The sequence below is a fragment of the Eptesicus fuscus genome, chromosome 6 (genome assembly GCF_027574615.1).
Source record: "Eptesicus fuscus isolate TK198812 chromosome 6, DD_ASM_mEF_20220401, whole genome shotgun sequence".
Lineage (NCBI taxonomy): Eukaryota > Metazoa > Chordata > Mammalia > Chiroptera > Vespertilionidae > Eptesicus > Eptesicus fuscus.
The window spans coordinates 43,099,587-43,123,317 of NC_072478.1; positions in this window are offsets into that span (position 1 = coordinate 43,099,587).

The following is a 23,731-nucleotide window of genomic DNA, read 5'->3' on the forward strand; positions in this document are numbered from 1 at the left end:
TTTCTAGATAAATCATGATGTATAGAACATTTTTGTCCTGTTTTCTCTGAATTCCATAACAAAGATTTTCTACATTCCTAAAAAACAAATGTGTTTGACTTCTTCTCTTGGCTGTTTCCCATATCCAGTTGTGGCAGTGGGGGTGGTAGCTAAATGGGAAAGGAGGCAGGAGCTCATTCCAGCTGCTCCCTTCCTCTTTCATTGTTTGCCAGCTTGCTGCTGGCCAGTGCCATTTCATTCTTCTAGTCAAATCTGACTCTATCATAAGTTCGCTCTTCTGGCAACACAACCCTAAAATAAATTAGACTAAGTATATAGTTAGTGCAATGTCCAGTATTAGTATCCTCAAAAAATAATCTGACCAATAAGTATTTTCCCTGTATGGGTGCTAAAGAGAAGGGAATTCATTAAAAAAAACTATAATTCAGGAAGATTTATCAGATACAAGATGTCCCAAGTTTCTATTCATGAAGAAAAATCTCTTCAATATGAAAAGTACAGTGCGCTCTGGGCTGCCACTACATCTATGACAAGGACTCGGTTGACAGGAGCAGAGCCATGTAGTTTGAACTGATGAAAATTCTAACAAAGATTTGCCATAACTCTTAAGAGCTACGGTCTGTACTCAACCAATGGGAGTACTGTAAAGTGGGAAAGCCTTGCTGAATTGTATGTTTCCATTCTCAGCACTTAAAAACAACCATAATTAGACTCTAAATTCAAATCCCAGACCAGCACTGTCAAATTTCAGCTTAAGGGGAGGTTTTTCTTGTTAAATAAGGGTAAGTAAGAAACTGTAAATCAAATAGTACAAAACAAAACAAAGAACTGAATTTAAGCCTAGAAAAGAAAATGTGTGGAAAGATCATAAAACCCTGCCATGTAGAATTCTATATTCTCTGTGGCGTAATGAAGGTTGAATATATTTTTAGCACATTCTGACCAAGTATTCATAAAAACGGCAAGCCAAAGCTTAATGATTTGAAAATTTTATTTTTGCCTTGAATGATCTAGATTTTTATATGAATTTGTCAAACTCTCTGGGTAATAGAGTCAGCCACTTAAAGTATATTCATGTTATCACATATTAACTTCTATGTTAGTATTACTTTAAGTCTTAATACCCACCTGCAAAATTGCAAAGGATTACATTATACTGTTTGTAATGCATCTATTTGTTTGGTACAAATTCAATTCTCAGAGAACTCCATATGTAGATTCATAAAATCTGTTTTATAGGTTACAAAGCTTAGACTGAACGAAAGTTTAAAATATCAGTAATTTTGTACCAGATAAAAACTGTCAAAAGACAAAGCAAAGATTAATGATTAAATCAAATAAAAACATGTTCACCAACTTTAATATCACTGATATAAAAACAACACAAAAATCACATGATTTCTTGTCAATTTCCGGTACTTTCCATTTTCAAGGGGGCTATGAGCACTTTTTAAAAAGTATAAAGAATTTCCAAACCTGAATCTGTAGAATACACAAAGTCACATAGAAAGTGTTTGCTAATTAAAACAAAATCTTTAAAGATATTTACTCATAAAACTTTGAGATTGTTCAGTCACTCCTAAAATTTTGAGATTGATTCACATTGCATTATTAGAATATCCACAAGTTCCTCAAAACTGCAACACATATGTCTCTTCATACAGAAGGTTGAGATGACACTACTTACAATGTACCTCCAGATGTACCTGGGTTTTCTAATCAAATGCATACATCTGTGTAAATATTTATCGACTAGAAAAATTTTAAAAGTAAATATTGTATTTTATGTGCAGTTTTTTGGAAATAAAGAAAAAAGTTCTAAATCAAGGACATACAACTTGCAGAATTTTGGAGTTTTATGCCATTAGAACTTTCTGCTAGGCACATGATAGAGAAGTGGAATCAGGTGAATGTCAGTTTGTATCCTGGCTTTTCCATTATGCTCTGGGAATATGGAAATATTCCCTTAAAATGAGAACCACAGCTCCTTATTAACAAAAACTGACATAGTACCCACCCATATTTACTGTTGAGAGAATTAAGTAACTACTATAGAATGGCGATTGAATAGCCAAATTTATTAAAGGCTTATGATGTGTCAGAGTCTTTGATAAATATTTTAAATCTTTCCATTCTCAGAGAACTCTAATTGCAGATTCATGAAATCTGTTTTATAGGTTAAGAAGCTAAGACCAAACGAAAGTTGAAAATACCAATAATTTGTACCAGATAATAATTACCTTAACAAAGTTCATAAGATATGAAGCTGCAATTGAAGAAATAATTGTGAAAAAAGTTTCTGCACTCACAAGAACTGGAACATAATAGGTACTCAATGAGAATCATTGTGCTTCTGTTGTTGTTTTACATCTCAGTAACTTCCACTATTTTGGCTTATGGGGACGGAGTTATGACGATGGGTATTAGAGACACTGAGACCAAGGTTCAGTCCCTATTTTTCCACTTTGTGACACCGATTTTTCTGACTTTGACCCTTATCCACCATGAAACTTATGCATGAGAACCTTTACCTGTACTCTCTTCACTGGAACATGTTTAATGACTGTTTAAATGCAGACTAAAATTTAAATAACAAGCAGCACTGAAAAAGAGCACCTATTTGAACTTGGAATATACCAGTAAGAAGTTTCAGTGACTGGAGACTTAATTGGAAATGTTGGAGGCATATAGGACATTCAAGAGAGGAAATTTTCATGCAAATTTCAACTTTATTATTCACTGAGGACTTTTTTACCATGACCCAAATGGAAGTTAGGGCATTTAAGGACTGACATCTTAACAACCTAATTCTGCAGCTAAATAAAATTTGCAGGAACAATTGTGCTCAATGCATCTAGGTTACCTGCCGAAAACATAACAAACTAACAAAAAATAACTTCCATGGTTGTAGGGTAATATAGCCTCATAAAATTATTTGAAAAATGATTAATAACATCTAAAATGTTATTAATAGGCAATTAAAGTCCTGCTATTATTTAGAATTTCTTAAAGGAACACCGCCAGAAGTAGGGATGTAAATTTAGAAGATTTTAGATTTTGTTTGAAAATATTCTTATATACCGAATACTGAAAATATAGAGTTTGACCCCCCAAAAATATATATACACTTTGAATAATTATTAATTCCAATGGGTTAAATCTGAAAAGAAACATCACTTGAGCTAGAAAAAAAAAAAGTATGTATACATTTCGGGGACACCCTATATTATTCTAGACTAGGTTTCTCAACTGAAGTGTTTCAACAGAATTATCTGGGACCTTTAAAAATATTTATGTCTGGCACCATCTTTTGGGGAGTCTGGTAATTAAAATGGTGGGTCCTAAGTATTGGAATTATTTTTAACATTCCCTAGCAGTTCTAATGCACAGTTAAGCTTGACAACCACTGATCTAAACATGGTGGAGAATAGCTCTCTTAAAAAAAGATCTAAGGTTTATTTCCAGTGTGCATATGTCAGTTGATAATCCTAATTATTCATTTACCAAGAATGTATTAAATACCTACATACAGTATGAAATTATTGAACTAGGTTCAGAGGGCAATAGAGTAATAAAATGAAAATCCCTGCCCTCAAGCTTAGTGGAAGAGATAACAAAGAGATAACTTCAATATAAAGTTAAGATAGAGTTGAAGAAAGTGGTATAGATCCATGATGGACTTAAGCTAAGAGGAGTAAGGATGGTGGAAAAAACGACATTAAGGACAGAAACAAAGATTAACAGAGACCTGGAGCAAGAAAGAACATTTGAGAACTGCAAGTTGCTGCCAGATCATGAGATTCTTTGTATGGCATACTTAGGAGTATACACTTTATCCAGGAAGCATTAAGATACCATGAAATGGGTTTAAGAATAGCAAGGAAATGAAATACAAGAAACACACAGTGTTACTCAGACCATGGTTTATAATAATAATGATCATTTAGATAATTTTAATAAGAATGGCAATTTGCCTTTAGTAAGTACAAATATTCAAAACAATTTTCATGAACTAGCTCCTTTAATAATTTCCCATTTCACAGATGAATAAACTGAGTCATAGAAAATTAAGTAACCCTGGAAGATCACACAATAAGAGGCCGAGCAAGTTTCAAACAAGGAATCTGACTAGAATCTGCATTTAATTACCACGCTAAAAAGGACTCACTTTTAAAATTTTTTATTTTGTACACTTACATAATTTTATTTACTGATATATAGATGCTGATGTTACTATAGCAACCATTATCTACCATTCATATATTTGTTTCATTTTTTTGTAAATGGATGGGTAGATTTTGATTGCAAAACGGTGTCCTTTTCTCTCCTCATGTTTTGTTCTTTATCGTAGGTCAGTATTATTTAATTCTATTTTATAAACGTGAGGAATGAACAGGATGGATCGGAGCTGCTACTAAAAGGATCCTATAATCCAACAGCTGTGCTTTGCTTCAGGACAGGGAGAGGCGCTGCATCCTTCTGCTGCCCTCCTTCCCATTCACAGGGAGACTGCAGACTGGCTCCCCTGTTTCTTCCTCTTAAATTTGTTTCTCAAGGTTCCAATGGAGATGCTGTAATGGCATTGGCTGGGAAAACAGACTAGCTACTCTTTCTTCTGTACCCAGAAGGGTGCCCTGCACGTCAAGAATCTGTTTAAGTGCTTTTATCAACTGATAAAAACTCATTTTCTAAGCTTCCCAAGACAGCGATCCTATCCTGATATTGTTGGTCTCCAATAATTAGAGTGTAATTATTAATTTTAAAATTACTATAAATACATAGAGTTTTGTATATAATTGGCAGTGAGAATACAATGATCTTCAACATTAGTTCCTGGTGAAGCCTCTGAGATAAAGAAAGTGTTGCAGGGAAAGAAGAGTATTGTGGGCAGAAAAAAGAGGATATGCAAATGTCCTGGGGTCAGGGAACATGAAGAAATACATGGTGTAGATTAGCCAACAAAACAGGTACAAAAGTTAAATAGAAACACTGTCAATATAGCTCTCCAACCCCCAAAGGCTGGGTATAGGAAGCTCCAGTTCTCACTTCTTTTCACTTGCATTATGGAAAGTATGTGTCCCCAGTATTCAGCAAGTTTGGACCACTGCCTTGGCCTACGAAAGCTCTTGACTTTTGCTACTTACACTGGCACATTATTTATGAGGCCAAATCTTGATTTTTTTTTTTTACTCTATTAATCAGTCATTCTTCATTGATAAATTTCCTTCCATCTACCGTAATTCATATTAGCAAGAAAATACATAAAATGAAGATGAGTTTTGTGGATGGAAAAAAATTATCACTAGGAAATAATCAGAGTATTTCTTGCATCTGTTAGTTTTTTAAATATTTTTCATCCAAAATAGTAATTCAAAATGTATTCTAGCAAAAGAATAACTAGTGGTAGATTTCCTCATCGGCCAAACCACAGACTAACATAATTAGCAATGATGCAGTTCACTATCCTTCAAAGAAACCTTACAATTTCACATTATTTCAAAAGTATATGCCGTGTCTAAAAAATTGATCACTATCACCTTTGGGCTACTCATTTTTATTTTTTATTCATTAGCTTGCACTTTTACATTTTACAACTTTTCTAAGCAATTTATTGAGTTTGTAGAAAATGAACACTCACACACACTGATGCTAATATCTCCCTGTGGATATAGATATTGCCTGTAGCTTGAGCTTTATTAAACTCTGTTTAGGAAGTAGTTCTAAATGTACGAGTAACTACTATCTGTAAAAACAGTATAAGCATATGGAAAATGTGAGTACCACATGCATGTAAGTGGTTTTCCCAATGCCTGTCACAATGATCAGAATTAGTTAACAAACAATTATTGGGGGGAAAGGTTTGTTGTAAATCTTAATTCAGTTCAATGAATAATTTAGCTTCTGTGTGATTCCTCAAGAGACCAAAAAGAAAAATTTATTTCAATGAATCATTGATGATTATAATTCACTGTCTGTATTTCTGATCTTTTGAATTCTTCCCACCATAGCATTTCATAGAAAAGTCTTTAATTATTCTGAAAAGTTTAGAGATACACTTGAGGCCACTGAGTCATTAAAAAGATTATCATGGACATGCATCAGCAAGTGAAAAAAAAAAAAGCTGTTGTTTATTCCTATAAGCTTAATTGTTCTTTTTTGGAGAAATTAACAAAATGACTGTGTGAGTATCATTCCTTTTAGTAGAGCAAGTCGTTCATTCCTCTACCAAAGGACATAGAGGAGTCTTAGTGCTAAAGATGAAAGAGTGGGCATGAGTTCTTGTCCTAACCACCCTATTTTTTTTTTTTGCCATAAATATAACTATGCCTTAAATTCATAACAGGAAATCTGTGACAGGATCTACTTCCATAACAGAATAAAATGATTGCACAATACTTGCCAAAAGGGTGCTTAATGTACTATTTATTTATAGACCATTCAGGGTGCGACTTCCACTTACAGCTTATATGTAGAAACAACCAGCCAGCCATCTGCTGTATGAAACAGAGCGCAGATAGACTGTGTAGCATATCTACTTTGCAGGATTACAGAAATGGCGATACTAGCTCAGATGAGCTGCAAGTGGTGTTTGTAGGCAGAAATGAATTCAACATGCCTAGCAACAGACCTTGACATCCACCCTATTAGATGCACATGTAGTGCAAATTCAGCCTACTGGCAAAGGACTCCCAACTAGGAGCATTTTAACTGTCAATATTATATACTTCAGTGCTCAGCAATGTAAAAGTTAAGTAAGAACAAAAATAATGATCAATATGCTAGACTGAAATATGATTTAAACAAAAAACATGGCTGTGTGACACAGGCAGAGTTCTACAGAAGGGCCAGGCAAGGGCTGGACTGAAAAACTGTTTGTTGTGAGATGGGCCTGGAAAGAACCCCCAGTGAATTTACGGGGCCTTGGAAATGAAAAAGTGCTCCAGTATCGCGAGCTCTGTTTAAGCAAATGGGCTGTGGTAAAGCAGATCTTCCAATCTAATTATGTGATCCCTGCAGTTTTGCTTCTTGGAATGTTTGTACAACGTCTAAAACTGGTCCCAACCAAGTTTATTTTAGAACGAAATATTGGTTGGAAAATAATATCCTGGTAACATCTTTAAAGTGAACAATCAGTGTAATTAAATGTAACTCCTGATGAGCTTATGTTTTGAACCGATTCTGATCCTTAGTAGACATTTTATATTGAATGGAAAAATGCATGATTGTGCCTAGTTCTTCCACCCTAAAGAATTCAAAGAATCATTTGGTTGTTAATGAATGACTACCGAACCATCAAGGAGTCAGGAAGAAGAAAGTAAATCATCAGTTTGCAGACACATTGCTATAGTGATTCACTCTGGTAATGAAATTGCCATGGACGGATGTTTGAGTAGCATGGGTGAAGAAAATGTCTTTGAAATTCACCAAGTTAATGTCCACTACCATCCGTTTATATTTGTGTTTCTCTATCTTGATTCTGGAAATTCGGGGCAATGTATATTCCTTAATCTTTAAATTGTGTTCATGGTTTAATAAAGTCTACCTATTAAAATCTCCAATTCACTAGACAACATATACATAAAATTATGTAAAATTACCAGGTCAATGTCAAATAAATAAAAAGAACTAAATAAAATTTAGTAACCATTTTTAAAATGTTACTATTATTTCATAACTAGAGGCCCAGTGCACGAAATTCGTGCATGGGGGTGAGGGGTGTCCCTCAGCCCAGCCTGCACCCTCTCCAATCTGGAACATCCCTCTCACAATCCAGGACTGCTGGCTCCCAACTGCTCACCTGCCTGCCCTCCTGATTGCCCCTAACCACTTTTGCCTGCCAGCCTGATCACCCCCTAACCACTCCCCTGCCAGCCTGATTGATGCCTAACTTCTCCCCTGCCAGCCTGATTGCCCCTAACTGCCTCCCCTGCAGGCCTGGTCACCCCTAACTGCCCTCCCCTGCCAACCTGGTCACACCTAACTGCCCTCCCCTGCAGGCCTGGTCCCCCCGAACTGCCCTCCCCTGCAGGCCTGGTCCCCCCAACTGCCCTCCCCTGCAGGCCTGGGTCCCCCCCAGTGCCCTTCCTTGCAGGCCCAGTCGCCCCCAACTTCCATCCTCTGCCAGCCTGGTCACCCCTAACTGCCCTCCCTTGCAGGCCTGGTCCCTCCCAACTGCCATCCCTTGCTGGCCATCTTGTGGTGGCCATCTTGTGTCCACCTGGGGGCAGCCATCTTTGACCACATGGGGGCAGCCATCTTGTGTGTTGGAGTGACTGTCAATTTGCATATTACTCTTTTATTAGATAGGATTACTATTTTTTTTAAAGTTTCTTTCCAGGCATTGCTTTTTATTAATTTTACTATCATTTTTTTCATTCTTATATGTCAGACTTCAAAAGATTATATCTATATACATGTAGATATTTATTTGTAAGGTAAGTGAAATGTAACAATTAATAAGTTAAACAAACATGTTTCTACCATCAGCTTAAAAAAATAAAGTAATACAAATAGAGCTATCTTTCTTCCTGGTCATCTGTTTACTGATGATTTCCCTTGCCTCCTCACCAGAATGCCTGCTCCTGTCTTTTTGTTTACTTTTTTAATTGTTTGTAATTTATTATTTTTCTTTATATATTCTAAATATTAATGTCAATGTATATTTGATACAAATATATTTTAATTTGTAGTTTATGTTTTTACACTTTTTAATGGTGTGTCTTTTAAACAACAAATTGAGCCAATTATTTTTTACCATATTTAAGTATACATTAAGCCAATAGTTAAACTAAATATATAATAAAGTACATTGGAGAGATATTAAAATTTAAGAGTTGTGCTTTTTTTTTAACCTCTCAGCCCAAAGCAAAGTGTTCATTTTAATGTAGATGTTTGTCTAAGTGCAATAATATAATAAAATTTTTACCCTTCATATAAATTTTTGAATTTCCAGGGAAGAAATAAGATTTATAAAAAAGATTCCTGTTTTTTAGTACCTGCTCATATTAGTTTAGATGAATATTAGTATTATATAGTTTATGTGATATCCTTTGATCTGTTTTAGATCAAAGTCCATTTTGCCAGTTAAGCATTATCACTTTTGAATTTGCCAGTTACCATGCTAATAATCTCTGGCTCACTATTTCCTGTATTTTTGTTTTTAGGGAAATTTATTGCGTTTTTATGTATAATCTGCCATATTCCAATGGGGTATAAAATTACTTATGACTATGATATAGCAAAATAACAAGTTAATAGTAAGTGAGAAAGAAAATAAATGTAAGAATGCAAAATATGTCTGAGGTATCAGTAGTAAAAATCAGTACAGATTTTTATATTTACAACACCTGACAAGGGAGGTACTATTTTCCCATTTGTCAAATGAGAAAACAAAGAGATAAAGTCACCCATTCAAGATCTCACAGCCATTAAGAGCTATTACGAGTCTCCAGAACCCATTTTCTTAACCACATTTCACAAGTTAATATAGATATTTTGCTAATCCATATATCCAGGTCATGGTTCCTTACATAAATAAAAACTATCAAGAACCAATGAGCATAAATACAAAATTGTATGAAAATACACCTCAGGAAATGCAAAGTGTGCTTACAAACTGTATTTGATGTTTATAACCTAAGGTTTCAATTTCAAATGTGCATATATGCGCATTCTTTCTCATGCAACTTAAAGCTTGAGACCTTCACCTAGTAGCACAACAATGTATAATTAAAGATTATGTTTTTCAATGAGTAAAGAGGAAAATATGATTAGAGACCTGATTTCTTATTTTCCAACCATCCATAAAATCCTAAGTGTTTGGCATGAATAAATACACAATGATTGCTCAGATTGAGAGACAGAATAAATAAGGTGATAATAACAAGGAGCTGAGAACCATTTGTACAAATTTTAAAAACAAAATGTACAAAAAGGCACATATTTGCAAAAATTTCAATATTCTAGTATAAGTCTGACCATTAACTAGATGTGTAACTTTCTGATATTTATACATGCTATGTGGAACTCAAATTTCCTCATTTGTAACTCAGAGGGATTAGAATAAACCATTCTTTCCAGATTTCATTTTATTTCTCAACTAGAGGCCCGGTGCACAAAATTCATGCACTGTGCAGGGGGAGTCCCTCAGCCCAGCTGCACCCTCTCACAGTCCAGGAGACCCTCAATTGATCACCCCGCAGAGGGAGGCCGCGCCCAACCACTGCAATGCCGCTGGCCAGGTAGCCTGGGCCTCCCCCTGCAGGGCAATCATGGGGCGATGGCCGGCCTCGACGAATTGCATTGCACCTGCCTTGGCTGGCCTGGTACCAGTAGGTGTCATAGCATGGTCGTCCGGACAGTTGTTCTGCTATTTGGCCATTCAGTCTATTTGCATAATTATTATTATAGATGACTTTTTTTTATTATTATAGATGACTTTTAGACTAAATGGAGATGAGGCTAACCTGAATGTGAGACATAAGACCCTTGCAGTTATGCTGGGAAGAGGAGCAGAAAAGCCACATTTGCAAGTACACTTTAATACTTTAGTGACCCATTTTTAAATCTAAGTAATCAGTAAAGTGAACACTGGTTTTCTCCTTTTGTTATATTGTCTCTTGATTATTTTATTTCTCAACATTTTTGGATATTTTTTAGGTATATAGCCTTATGAACCTCATGGTTGGTCAATTATAGGTATTCTTATTCAGACCACATAGTGAGCAGAATAAAGGAGGGTTGTGAAATTTTTTCCTGTCCTCCCTCACATTCTAATTACCTGTAATCTCTTCAGCTAGCCAGCTCATATTTCAAAATACAAAGTCACAAAGAAAAACTTATCTACTTCTGGATGAAACTAATGAAAGCCCGATTTCTGCAAACGTGGCCACCGCTAGGACATTGCATGGTTCTAACTCACTGAATAACAACAGCTACTCCTTCATAGACAAGCATTTTATTCTCAGAAAACATTCTTCTAGGTCAGTTGTTATATCCGAACCAGATTATTCCCTAGAAAACACTTCTTTCTTCTGACTTTCTTCCTCCCTTATTAGAAAGGGAAATTACTAGAGTTCATAGAGCTTATACATAGAGCTGCTTATACATAGAGCTGCTTATACACAGAGCTTGCCAAAGCTAAACAACTATTTTTACGCTACATCTTTCTTCAATTACCTTATTTTGGTCTAAAAAAATGGTTATATATGTATTTGTGTGTGTGTGTGTGTGTGTGTGTGTGTGTTTAAACTAAAATCAAATAATCTGAATTTTCTAGTTGTAATTACATATAGAGGTAACACTGAAGAAAATAGACAATAAACTACCTGGCTTCAGACACTTTTGGGCCTAATTTTGAGTGGTTTGGTATGAAAAGAGTGGCTTTCTGTCCTTTCCTTAGCTCTATGCTAATTTTAACTTTTGCCTAGAGTTATTAGGAGACCAAACCTTGATTGTACTATTAAAGTACTATTAAAGGTGCACATGTGCTTTGGATAACTTTCTTAATATAATGAAGTAATTTATTTTTCTTTATGTGTGTGTTTATTCAGGGAGTTCCATCTAGTCATTGGACCCAAACTGGAAGCGATAGCAATTAACGATTTTTTTCAGAACCAACAGGAAGTGCAGTTATCTTTCTCTAAAACACATTTCATCTCCAGTAAGCACTTCCTTAATTGGATTTTTATTTGGAATACTTAGATTTATTCTCATTTGACTTGATCTTTTCTCTTTTAATTTTTCCCATTAGTATTACACACTGGCTGATATCTATCTGCCTTCATATTCACCATGACACTTTCATTTCCTTTAATGCCAACAGTACTACCTGAGTGTGTGCTTTACAAGCCCACTGGGTGGACACAATATTGTTAGCCAATGCACCCTTGGCTATGTGATCATTTCTACTTTAGTGCCTAGGGTCCTTCAGAGAAGGTGACAAAAAAAAAGAAAACACAAAAAAACTGGAACATTGAAATGAGCTTACAACATAATTATAATCATCCCTGGGCCTTGGCTTAATAATATAAAACTTTCAAAATACATTTGGCAGTTACACAGAACACATTTTTTTAAATGATTGTTGCTGCTGCTGGTATTATTGAGATGGGAGATATGAAAATATAAAAACAACTTAATGCATGAATCTTATAAATGTAAAAATCTGTCTGCTGGGCAATAAGCATTAATTAACGTCAAATATATACCTGAGTCTCATAACAAATAAAGTGTTGCACAGAAGGCGTTGTGGGGTTGTACAAGGAATGCACTTGGAGCTTAGAATGCAATCAGATGGGATTCTTCCTGAGAGAGAGTAGAATATTACCTCTGATCACTACAGCAGAGAAGAATGTTGATACTGCCAACGGTGCTAGATGAAGAATCATCTGAGAGAGAGAAAGGTACGGCAATGTCACACAAGCTGATAATGTGCTTCTTGGGGACTAACGCATCCAGCAGGCTCCCTGCACTTAACAAAGAATATAGAAAATATTTTTAAAATATATGAAAATAAATGCATTACAAACTCAGATCTTGAGGTGAATTTTGGAAAATCAGTTCAAAGAAAAAAAAAATGAAGTATGCAGACACTAAGAGATGCCAGAGCGCAGCTTGTTACAGTTTTTAAAACAAGAAGGAAGTAAACAAGGCATGAAGATTAGCAGTACCTGACGAAGGAGTAGCTGATGCCTCAGCCACTCTGGGGATAGGGACCATCAATGTAAAGAGAACCTGAGAGATTCTTTAGAGAATGAGAACACTTGAAAGTGATAGGGCTCTTCTAAAAATCTTGTTACTTTTTAAATTACATTGGCTAGGAAAATGAAGGTTGGCTCTTAATTATTTACTACAAGCATTTTAATAAATATATTTGCTATCTTCGGTAAGTTTAGTATTAAAGACTCCCTCTTTTTGCTACACCATGGCTACATTACAGAATGACCTATTAACTAGACTTTAAATTTCTGTGTGTTTGTGCTGCAATTAAAAGAACATGAAACTTTTCTATCCGCTATTGACAACTGCTCGTATATCCCTTCACTAAACTCCTTTGTCATCTGAAATAATACCTCTACTTTAAAAAAAAAAATTACTGCTGAAATTCCATTTTAATCTCAAGAGAACCTCAGACACTTAGATAGATAAACGTGCATGCACGCGCGCGCGCACACACACACACACACACACACTTCTGGCATTCACCATTTTTAAGTCATACTCCCATTCCACAGTAGAAACAAATTCTAAGAAACACTATTTCTGTTCAGATTATTCAGAAAACTCCTTATGTCTACAGCATATTCACTGATTTAGTTAGGTATTTGTTTAACAAATACACCTATATTGTTGCAGTAATACAAAGCACCACAGAAAGTAAGGTAGAAAAATATGGATTAGGCAATCAAAAGACCTTGGAGTGGTTCCTATTCTACTAGCTACATGCCTCTTTTACCTCCATGATCCACAATTTGCTCTTTTGGATAAAAATGATAATGCCTGGCTTATAGATGTGTTTAACATTTTTAATAAGCATAACTAAACCACTTAGCACAGTGAAGTGGCAATTCAATGATCTCTTCAAGAAAAGATATTTGTCAAATGGGATTTCCATCTGAACTGAAACTTACCATATTACTTTTAAATGTCTCATAAACCTAAATGTGATAGGTAATACAATAGGTTTCTAGAGAAAATAAAAACATAGGAAAATAGATTTATGACATTACAATTCAGCATTCCTTTTTCAAGAAGACAGAATAAAAGATTCTGAGCCTAATTTTCAGCTCAAATTGTCCTGTGACTGCAAAGGGAAAGACTCTTTAAAACTCTCTATAGAGGTCCTCTGTCTTAGAATCCACTGGGTTGGCAATTAGGAGTCTGAACTTGGAAGTTGAGATGACCTTCAGATTCATCTTGACTCAGAGGTGAGTAAGCTAGGCCTTCAAAACTCTAAATCAGTTATTGGATAGAGACCACCAATTGGGAAGAGGTGGGGAGGGGCCATGATCTTGTCTAATTTCAGAGATCAAGGCAGAGGAGGACCTGTGGTCCCTTGTTTTAATGTGCAGATTTTCTCTTAGTACCCTCTTTAGTCCCACATTTTATCCTTTCTTATGATGGTTCTAGTTCCAGAGCCTCACTGGTATAATATCTCTAGAAAATGAGTCTCTCTTCTGCATGACCACATCATTTACCTGGCCATATGTGGCTGGTCTAGAAGGGAACTTCTCTCTGAACTTCACAATTAAATAAAAAGAATATTATATATCATGAAAATCCTCTATATCACTATCTACTCAAATATAAATACTTTAAGTGACATTCCTATTCATTAGAATAAATAGCCTTCATGATATAATAAGAATCACTACCTAATCAAATATGTTTTAGCTTACTGCATTTGGACATTATGAAATAAATGCTTATTTGCTCATTTTTACTCATCTAGCTGGAGGTTGTGATTAAGAAAAGAAAATGCAGAATGAATGTTGCTATTCTAAATATTTCCAAAGTATTACTTATCTTCAAGGCAATATATCTATTCTTAGAAACACACACACACACTCACACACACACACACACACACACACACACACACACGCCTCTCAGTACTTCCTTCCAATACAACATACTCCAGCCTTGATCTTAACTGTACTTGGCATCTTCAGTAGAAAAAAAAAACATGTCATGAAAAAGCAAAAAAAAAAAAAAAAATCCCAACAATACAACTTTACACCTCAATATTAGAAAAATTGTGATAATAAAGTGAAATCTCACTTTCTACATGTGAAGGTTATATAGAAATGACCACAGTTATCACAATATTTGTAAAGGCTTTTAAGAGAATACTAAATGACAGTTTGCTAAAACACTGGGTGAGAATGCATGTCTCAAAAGCGACAGGATATCCAGATCAGTGGCATATAGTTGATTTCTCAAATACTAACAGTGCTTTTGTGGAGGAAGAAATATATAATTTTAAAAGTGCAGGCTCAAATAGGCGTTAATATTTCAAAGAGAATCAATTCCATACACACACAAGATCTTTTGACTTAATGGATTATAAAATTTCCTAAGTGCTATTAATTTGTCAAGAGATTTCATTATTTTTGACTTATATAATGGTTGAGATATTTTCAATTATACCTTTGGGAGCATATAAAAAGGATTTTTTAAAGTATTGGTTTAAAAATTAGTTATACATAATTATTTTTATATGGTTTATCATTTCAAACAAGCTATCCAGACATGATTTTATGAAGTGCAAATAATTAACATGTTTAAGACATTGTTTCAAATTCATGAGAAATGCGGGCAACAAAACACTATATATAAATTCTTTACTAGCTGTTTTGGGCTGCTATAACAAAATACCACTGAGTAGAAAGTTATTACTCACAGTTCTGGAGGCTGGGAAGTCTGAAATCAGGATGCCAGCATGTTGAGTTCTGGTGAGCCCCCTCTTCTTGGCTTGCAGATGGCTGACTTTTTTGATATCTCATCACATGGCAGACAGAGAGCAAGCTCCCTGATCTCTTTTAACAAAGGCACTAACCCCATCATGAAGACCTCATCTTCATGGCCTCATCTAAACCTCATTATCTCCCAAGGGCCCCTCTCCCAATTCAATCACATTGTTGATTAGGATTCAACATATGAATTTTGAGGGGATACAAATATTGAGTCTATAACAGTAGGACAACAGGCAAAGAATTTAAGAATATAATTTTGAAACTGATATGGACTTCCCCAAGGGTTGTTTTATTTACCATTCTGTACTAAAAATGATAAAATTTTCACAGTACCCTGCTATGATATCAGTTATGGTGGGCTCCTATGGCACAACAGTGATATATACTCTCTGATTCATCTATGGCCACACCTCCATTTATTAGCAGGAGGGGCCTGTGGCCAGACCCAAGAAACCCTAGTAAAAAGTTCTAGAAAAGACATATCACCCATTTTATGTAATCTCTATTTTTTTATAATAGCATGGTCTTATGTCACTACAGAAAGATCACCTATACATGTTATTGCATTGGAATACCCATGTGTATTCAAAGATCTGGCATTTCTAATTTTGTAGAAAAGAGAAAATAAAGCTCTGAGAAGTTAGTGGTGTATTCATAAAGAACTAGTAAATGGCAAAAATAAGACAACAGGTATTTTGACTCATTTTTTGTTTTGATTTTCTTTTACTTTAACATTCTGTTTTTCCCTGTACACAGGAAGAATAAAAAATATATGAGATCACTCAGCCTGCATGGCTCAGTGGTTGAAAGTAGACCTATGAACCAGGAGGTCACGGTTCGATTCCAGGTCAGGGCACATTCCTGGGTTCCTGACTCAATCCCCAGTAGGGGTACTGCAGGAGGCAGCTGGTCAATGATTCTCTCTCATCATTGATATTTCTCTCTCTCCTTCTGCCTCTCTCTGAAATTAATAAAAATATTTTTAAAAATATACATGTGATATTAGAAGTCATGGGTTTATACTGATATTTCCAATTCCAATCCAATTTTTTTAGGTTTGTTCTTTAACTACCTTTTTTCTTCATGTATCCTTTTTTTTTTTTAATAGTAAAATCTCTGGTTCCCAATAATATCAGTACATACATTTATTTGTTGCTTAATCTCATAATTTACATAAAATTGTTCCAGAACTACTCTTTTCTTATCACTATGCAAAACCTACCTATTAAAGAGAGTTTGAGATTTATTTGCAGTTCTATTTTCATTTTCTCTCTACACCTAGTGTACATAGTGGAAATATTGTTTAAAAGTTACTTGCACAGAAATTTCTGTTTCTTTAGCTTGTAAAATACTGCTTGTTTCATTTGTTTGTATTCATATCCAATCCTCGTTTTTTTCTAACACCTTTTATGTTTTTTAAAAAATATTTAGAATACAACATACTTTCAAGCATCTAAACTAAAATCTAAAGTTAAAAAAACTATAAAGTATAAAATTTTACATTAATCATTCCTAGCATTTTTCTTTAATAAGGTATATCCAAACTGGAGCCGTTTCCTCCCCCATAACTTTCCCCTACTCTTTCTAGAGCCCTCTAAAAGTAACCAGTTTTATTGCTTTGAGGTTTATCCTCATACTTTCTAGATACAGAAAGGTACATATTCACTTGTTTTTATTTTTCCCTCTTCTTTACATGAAATATTGCATACTATATATAATCTTTTACACTTCAATATCATTATTTCTTTACTTAAAAATGAATCCTGCAAGTAATTACCTTAATCTATCTTATGGCTGTGAAGTATTCTACTTCGTAGTATAACTATGACTAATAGGTATTATAACATCTTGAATTTTTGCCATCAGTGAATGAAATTGACTATTTCCCCAGAGCCTCAGCCATAGAGTGTATTGTTAAGCTTTTGACTTTTTGCCAATGTGATGGACCATAAATGATATGTCATAGGAAATCTAATTTTATTTCTCCTATTATGTTTTAATTTAGGACATTTTTATGTGAATTATTCATTCATACCTGTTGTCCATTTTCCAAAAAATTTTTGGTATTTTTTCAAATTTTCTATTTTTTCAAATTGTTATAGGGTTGCCCAACATCATATACAAGATCCAAATATATTGATGCTAAAAAATAATGAGCATTTGAGAAGAACAAGATTATCCTTCAAAATATTCAATAACTTTAGGGTGAAAGATAAAAACTTTATAATAAATGTACTTTTCCTACAACTGACAGAAATTTCACAGTGCAAAAAATGTGATCAAGGTCAACATCATCAAAAATAAGGCATTGACATTATGAACCTGATAATATGATACACTGAGAACACAATACCATTTCTTCCTACTTTTGTCAAAACTGCATAACCTCAGTCCAATTATGAGAAAACACCAGATAAACCCAATTTAAGGCATATTAAGCAAAATAGCTGACAAATAGATTTCAAAGTTATCAAGACTGTAATCCCTTTCAAGAAAGATCTTCAAATTAAATATTAGTCTCATTCCATAGAAATGCCCTGACTCTTTGTAAATCCTCATTTGGCTCAATCAACACCGATATAAACAGAGATTTCCATAAGTATTGGCTTTTTTAAAATGGTCTTATTTAGAAGTATTAAAATATACTTTCCCCAAAAGTACCTTCTAAATATACTAAACTAAAATGTCTAGTACTAAAATAAAAGAATTAAACAGTGTTAGGTACTTAAGTTTAGGAAGTAGATACCACCTTAAGAACTTACAAGAAAACATCCAAGTCATTTTTACTACACCCCACTAATATCCAGACCCTTTTCCCTAGTGTACATAAGCAGAAGTCTAGGGAGAATGACAATCACCCAAATCATGAGGAGAGTACCACAGCTTTTCCTCCAATATAAAAAAGAGAACTTCATCTTTCCTAAAAGCTCAATTTAGGATGTCTCAAAATTTAATAAAGCAATGATACTGCATTGTCTAAAGCCCAAAGAGATGCATTTTTTCATTATATTGGCTATGTGCTTACCCCACACACTATAATGTACCTCTTTTGTCTACGTGACTAAAGTTAAACAGAATGGGAGAGAGCAGGGTAAAGAGAGGTGGCAGTGCTAATCAGCCTGCCCGCCCACCATTTGGCATGGGAGGGTTGTTAGCTCCCCACGGATTAAGTGGCCATGAAAACTAGCTGAGCGTGAGATGTCTTGCTGGCAACCTGCCTAAACACACCAAGCAGTAGGAGGCTGCTAATGGCGGGAGCTGGGACAGAAGCAGGACTTCCAGGGGGGGGGAGGGATTTACTGCAGTAAGGAACTGTGCTGAGTTGGGGCAACTTTCAGATCACCTTGATAGAACTCACATCTGACTTTACAAGGAAGCCGCCTGTGGGCACCTGCCATACCCAGGGCACCGAGACAGCCAGTTCAGCTAGGATCACACTAGAGACACCAGCTATGTAGTGCACACATGTCCTTTTTGTATCATCTATCTCCCCCGCTTCCTCTGAACCACAACAATTAAGAATGTGTATACTCATATATAAAATTTTTTCTCCAAGCAACCAGCTCTAAAATTATATAGTTCCATACAGTTAGAAATCACAGAGGGTCACAGGATACGTGTAAGAATTCAACATTAATAAAAAGAAGTGTGATTGTTAGAAGGGAAGACTCACCTCAGGTATTCTTGAAAGCAAACACTGATTGCATATCTGTAGGGGGGAAAAACATAGTAAAAAGAATTATTTTTTAGAATAATGTGTTTCAGTTTTATAGACATTTCACATTGTTTTCTGAGTCGTTTACTACATATATACAAAAGTACATCTCAGTTTTGAATTAAATTGTGTATCCTCCTAGGCACACATGAAACAGCTGTAGATTTTCCATTATTTATTTGATTTTATTTGTATCACTATACTATCTCTTTTTAGCCAATTTTTACTTAACTGAGAATACAGGATCACTCTATACAACCACCCAAGTTCAATAACGCTAGTTCTTTAACAGAAACCTATTCGATAAGTCATATTTGAAAAACATTTTACCACAGTGGGGAATTTACCTTATTATACATCTGTGTAGTATAAACCCATTTTTACTTAGAGCAAAATAAAATATAATGGTAAGTGGTAAAGCAAAGGAAAGTTTATTGAGAAATGTATGCAGCATAAAATGAAGTTAGTGACCTGAGAAAATGTGCATCAGAAAAAAAAAAAAAAGAAACAAGGCCCTGTCTTTTAAGTGACTCTAATGGCTCCAGAAAGAGAAATGATGATACAAACTAGAGCTGGGCTGGATGCTCAACATGAGGAAGTATAATTTAAGCAAAAAAATAAATAAATATATATAAATATATATATATATATATATATATATATATATATATATAGAGAGAGAGAGAGAGAGAGAGAGAGAGAGAGAGGGGGGGGGCTAGTACATAGAAGGATGTTATATAAAACTCTTAAATGTTTAACATTTCCTTTGTTAAACTGAAAGTCAGAATATATTGAGACTATGTGCTGGGAAATTTTAGGGGAAAAAAGAGTTCTCATTGACATTCATTTGAAAAGAACGTTTTCACAAACAGGATGTACAGTACCTAACTAGCAATTTTCTATCCTCCGCTTTCTATTTTTGTCAACATCTATATAGAAATAAATGCTGTCTCCCCGACAAACCTCCTTTTCCTTTCACACCCAGCCAAAAGCAAAGCATCATAAAGCAGCCACCTCACTGGTTGACAATGGTAAACGAACAAAACCAAAAACGTTCACTTAAAGGGTCATAAGCTGCAGGAACACTTCATGAATTATAGCTTATTCAGTATATAGTTGACTAGCTTATTCATTTCATAGCATTTCTTTATTTGGTTTATGACTATAATTATAGAGAACTAGAGTTTGATTTCATTACTGGAATTTTAGGGAGTTTAGCTTCCTTATTTTCTTGGTAGTCATGTAAAGAGAGTTGTTTTTTTATTCTTAGAAGCCTTTTGATTGAATCTGTTTGAACCTCAATGATTTCTTTTTATAAATGAAGATCAGATGAGTACTACTGATAGAGCTTCAACCCATATGTTTGAATTGAAATACTACCACCCCCTATACTAGCAAAGTGTGTCTTCACAGGAGTAGGATCATCTAAACCATCCTCATTGCTACAGAAAAAGAATTACAAAAAACTTTAAACTTTACAGTATGGTATCCAATGGGTATTATATTCAAGTAGCCAACCCTTTATAAGACTATATTTGAACCAAATATGAATGAGAAGAATTTGTTTTAATCCCCAACAATGTTTGACCTTAGATAATCATTTGAACATTCCAGACCTCAGGTGTTTTACCTAAAAATTTATATATATAAATAAATATTATATATAAATATAGAGTTTTAGAACTGCTTTCAAAATAAAACAATGCCATACAATTTGAAAGCATAATTGAATTTACAAGTATTAATATTTTATGTGAACATTATGTGAGGAGTCAAATTGAAATAAAAATGAGCTTCATTTAAGACTGGTACTCTGCTATAACTTCAACAAACTATTGCATTTCATATAATTTTACTTGATAAAATATTAAACTACTAGAGGCCCGGTTCATGGATTTGTGCACCAGTGGGGTTCCTTGGCCTGGCCTGTGGGGATCGGGCTGAAACCAGCTCTCTGACATCCCCCAAGGAGTCCCGGATTGCAAGAGGGTGGTTCTCCAGTGACGAACCCTGGAATTGGGCTCCCTCCTCTCTGGTTCTGGATTTGTCACCTGAGAACCACAGCTGCCAAGTCACTACAGTTCAGCAGATCCTGCGTTGAATGTCTGGTGGTCAGTGTGCATCATAGCTACCAGTCGGGTGGTCAAATGGTTGGCCGGTCACTTAGGCTTTAATATATAGGCAGTCCTCGGGTTGTGTCGGAGATCTGTTCCTACAGCACAACGTAACACAATTTCGCTCTAAGTCAGACCCCACCTACATAAGCACCTGCGTCACTCACATAGAGCACATACACAGCAGTAATGAAGTGAAATAGTAAAAACAATGTAAAAGAAAGATAACAATTCCTGACCTTTACTTGTGGTAAATAAATAATAAAAAGCATAAAGCACATATGTACATACGTCAAAATGATGGAACTTTTTTTTTATATATAAATACTGTAAGTGGGAGATGGGGACGTAACGAAGAAATGACGTAAGTCGAGTCCAAGGTAACCTGAGGACTGCCTGTATATAGATTTATAAATGAGAAATTTGGATCCCAAAATGTTATAAAGAGTGTCCTTTTACTCCAGCATCAACTGGCATATCTCTTCTCCCCCAATCTTTTATCTTTGATAGTCATGGATATAGCCGATTAGTGAAGTATTATGCATCCTTTTTCTTAGATTGTAGTGTTTTGCCTTAGAGGATCAAAATATTTTCCAAGACAAAGGATAATTACTTCCCTTATACTGTGTTTTTGACAAAAATAATCAACCCAGGAAACTCAAGACAAAGATCACAATACTCAGAAAACAAATTTTATATATGTAATTAAATCAAGAAGAACATCTGGTTGGGAGCAGTAGAAAAGTTTAAATCACATTTGAGAAGTCTCTAGAGAAATGGATAAGATTTTGACTTACAGAGTTTAGAGAAGGTTTAGACGGGAAGAGATATCCTAGGTGCATAACAAGTTATAAGGGCAGTGTTTATAAAGGCAACAGGCATCATATAAAAATATGTAGTATACTATATATATATGAGTGTAGAGCAGTAATTTGGCTTTGAAGACCACATTTTTATTTTCTTTGATAGACATTAGTAAATTATTGAAAATTTCTGAGCAAAGGACTATTAAGAAGAAATTTCTGGCAACATTATTAGAAGGGTTTGTAAAGTGTGAGCTGGAAATGAGGATATTAAAAAGTAATGATTTATTTCAGTAGTGGAAAGGTTAGGCATGCTGATCATTACCAGATGTCAGAAAATTAGGAATGGGTTTATGGCCTTTTTGAAGACTTAAGCAGCTATAAAATCCTGAAACATGGGTGACTGGTACATATATGTTGGGCCAGAACCTTATAGAGAAATTTGCCCTTCATTCATATAGCAATAGAAAGCCAAAGACAAATTTAAATAGGAGTAGGCATATCAGTCAGAGTTAAATCAGGAAAATAGAAAGCAGTTTATTTATTTCAAGCAGAAGATATATCACACAGGCAAATGAACACTAGTAAATCTGTTGGAAAATATGAAAGAGTAAAATCCCAAAACCACGAATTTTCAGTTGCCCTTCTCCAGCTTACTATACAGGTAAGAGTTGCACCATAACATAAAAGTCAGGAAAGTTTAGGAAGCTAGTGCCAATGTCACATCTGCCCCTTGGCCTAAGACAGAAAGCTAAAGTCTAGCCAATCACTGCAATACTCATTCATGCTAAGACCCACTCATCTGTTGCCTCTACCATAAATAGTATGCTCTGCTACTATTGTACTGTAACATCAATCACATCATATTGATGGAACTTAAACAATATTTGGAACCCTATTGGCAAGGACATCTAAAATATTCTAAGTTCTGCACAGGTTTGGAAAGGATGAGGATCAACAGACAACAACTAATACAGTGGAAAAGAGATTTCATGATCCGTTTTACATTTTATTTAATTACTAGAGGCCCAGTGCATGAAATTTGTGCACAGGAGGGAGGAGTCCCTCAGCCCTGGTTGCACCCTCTCCAATCTAGGACCCCTCAGGGGATGTCCCATTGCCGATTTAGGCCTGATCCCTGCGGGATGGTGCCCAAACCAGCAGTCGGACATCATTTTCGCAATCCAGGACCTCTGGCTCCTAACTGCTCACCTGCCTGCCTGCCTGATTGCCCCTAACCACCTCTGCCTGCCAGCCTGATTGCCCCCTAACTGCTCCCCTGCCGGCCTGATCGCCCCTAACTGCCCTCCCCTGCTGGCTTGATCACCCCTAACTGCCCTCCCCTGCTGGCCTGACTGATCACCCCTTAACTGCCCTCCCTTGCCAGCCTGATCGCCCCCTAACTGCTCCCCTGCCTGCCTGATCGCCCCCTAACTGCTTCCCACTGCCGACCTGATCGTCCCTAACTGCCTCTGCCTTGGCCCCTGCCACCGTGGCTTTGTCCGGAAAGACATCTGGAAGATGTCCAGTCTAATTAGCATATTACCCTTTTATTAGTACAGATTTATATTTTAAATAGCATTTTTTTAAATTAATTTTTAGACAGAGAGGAAATGAGAGGGA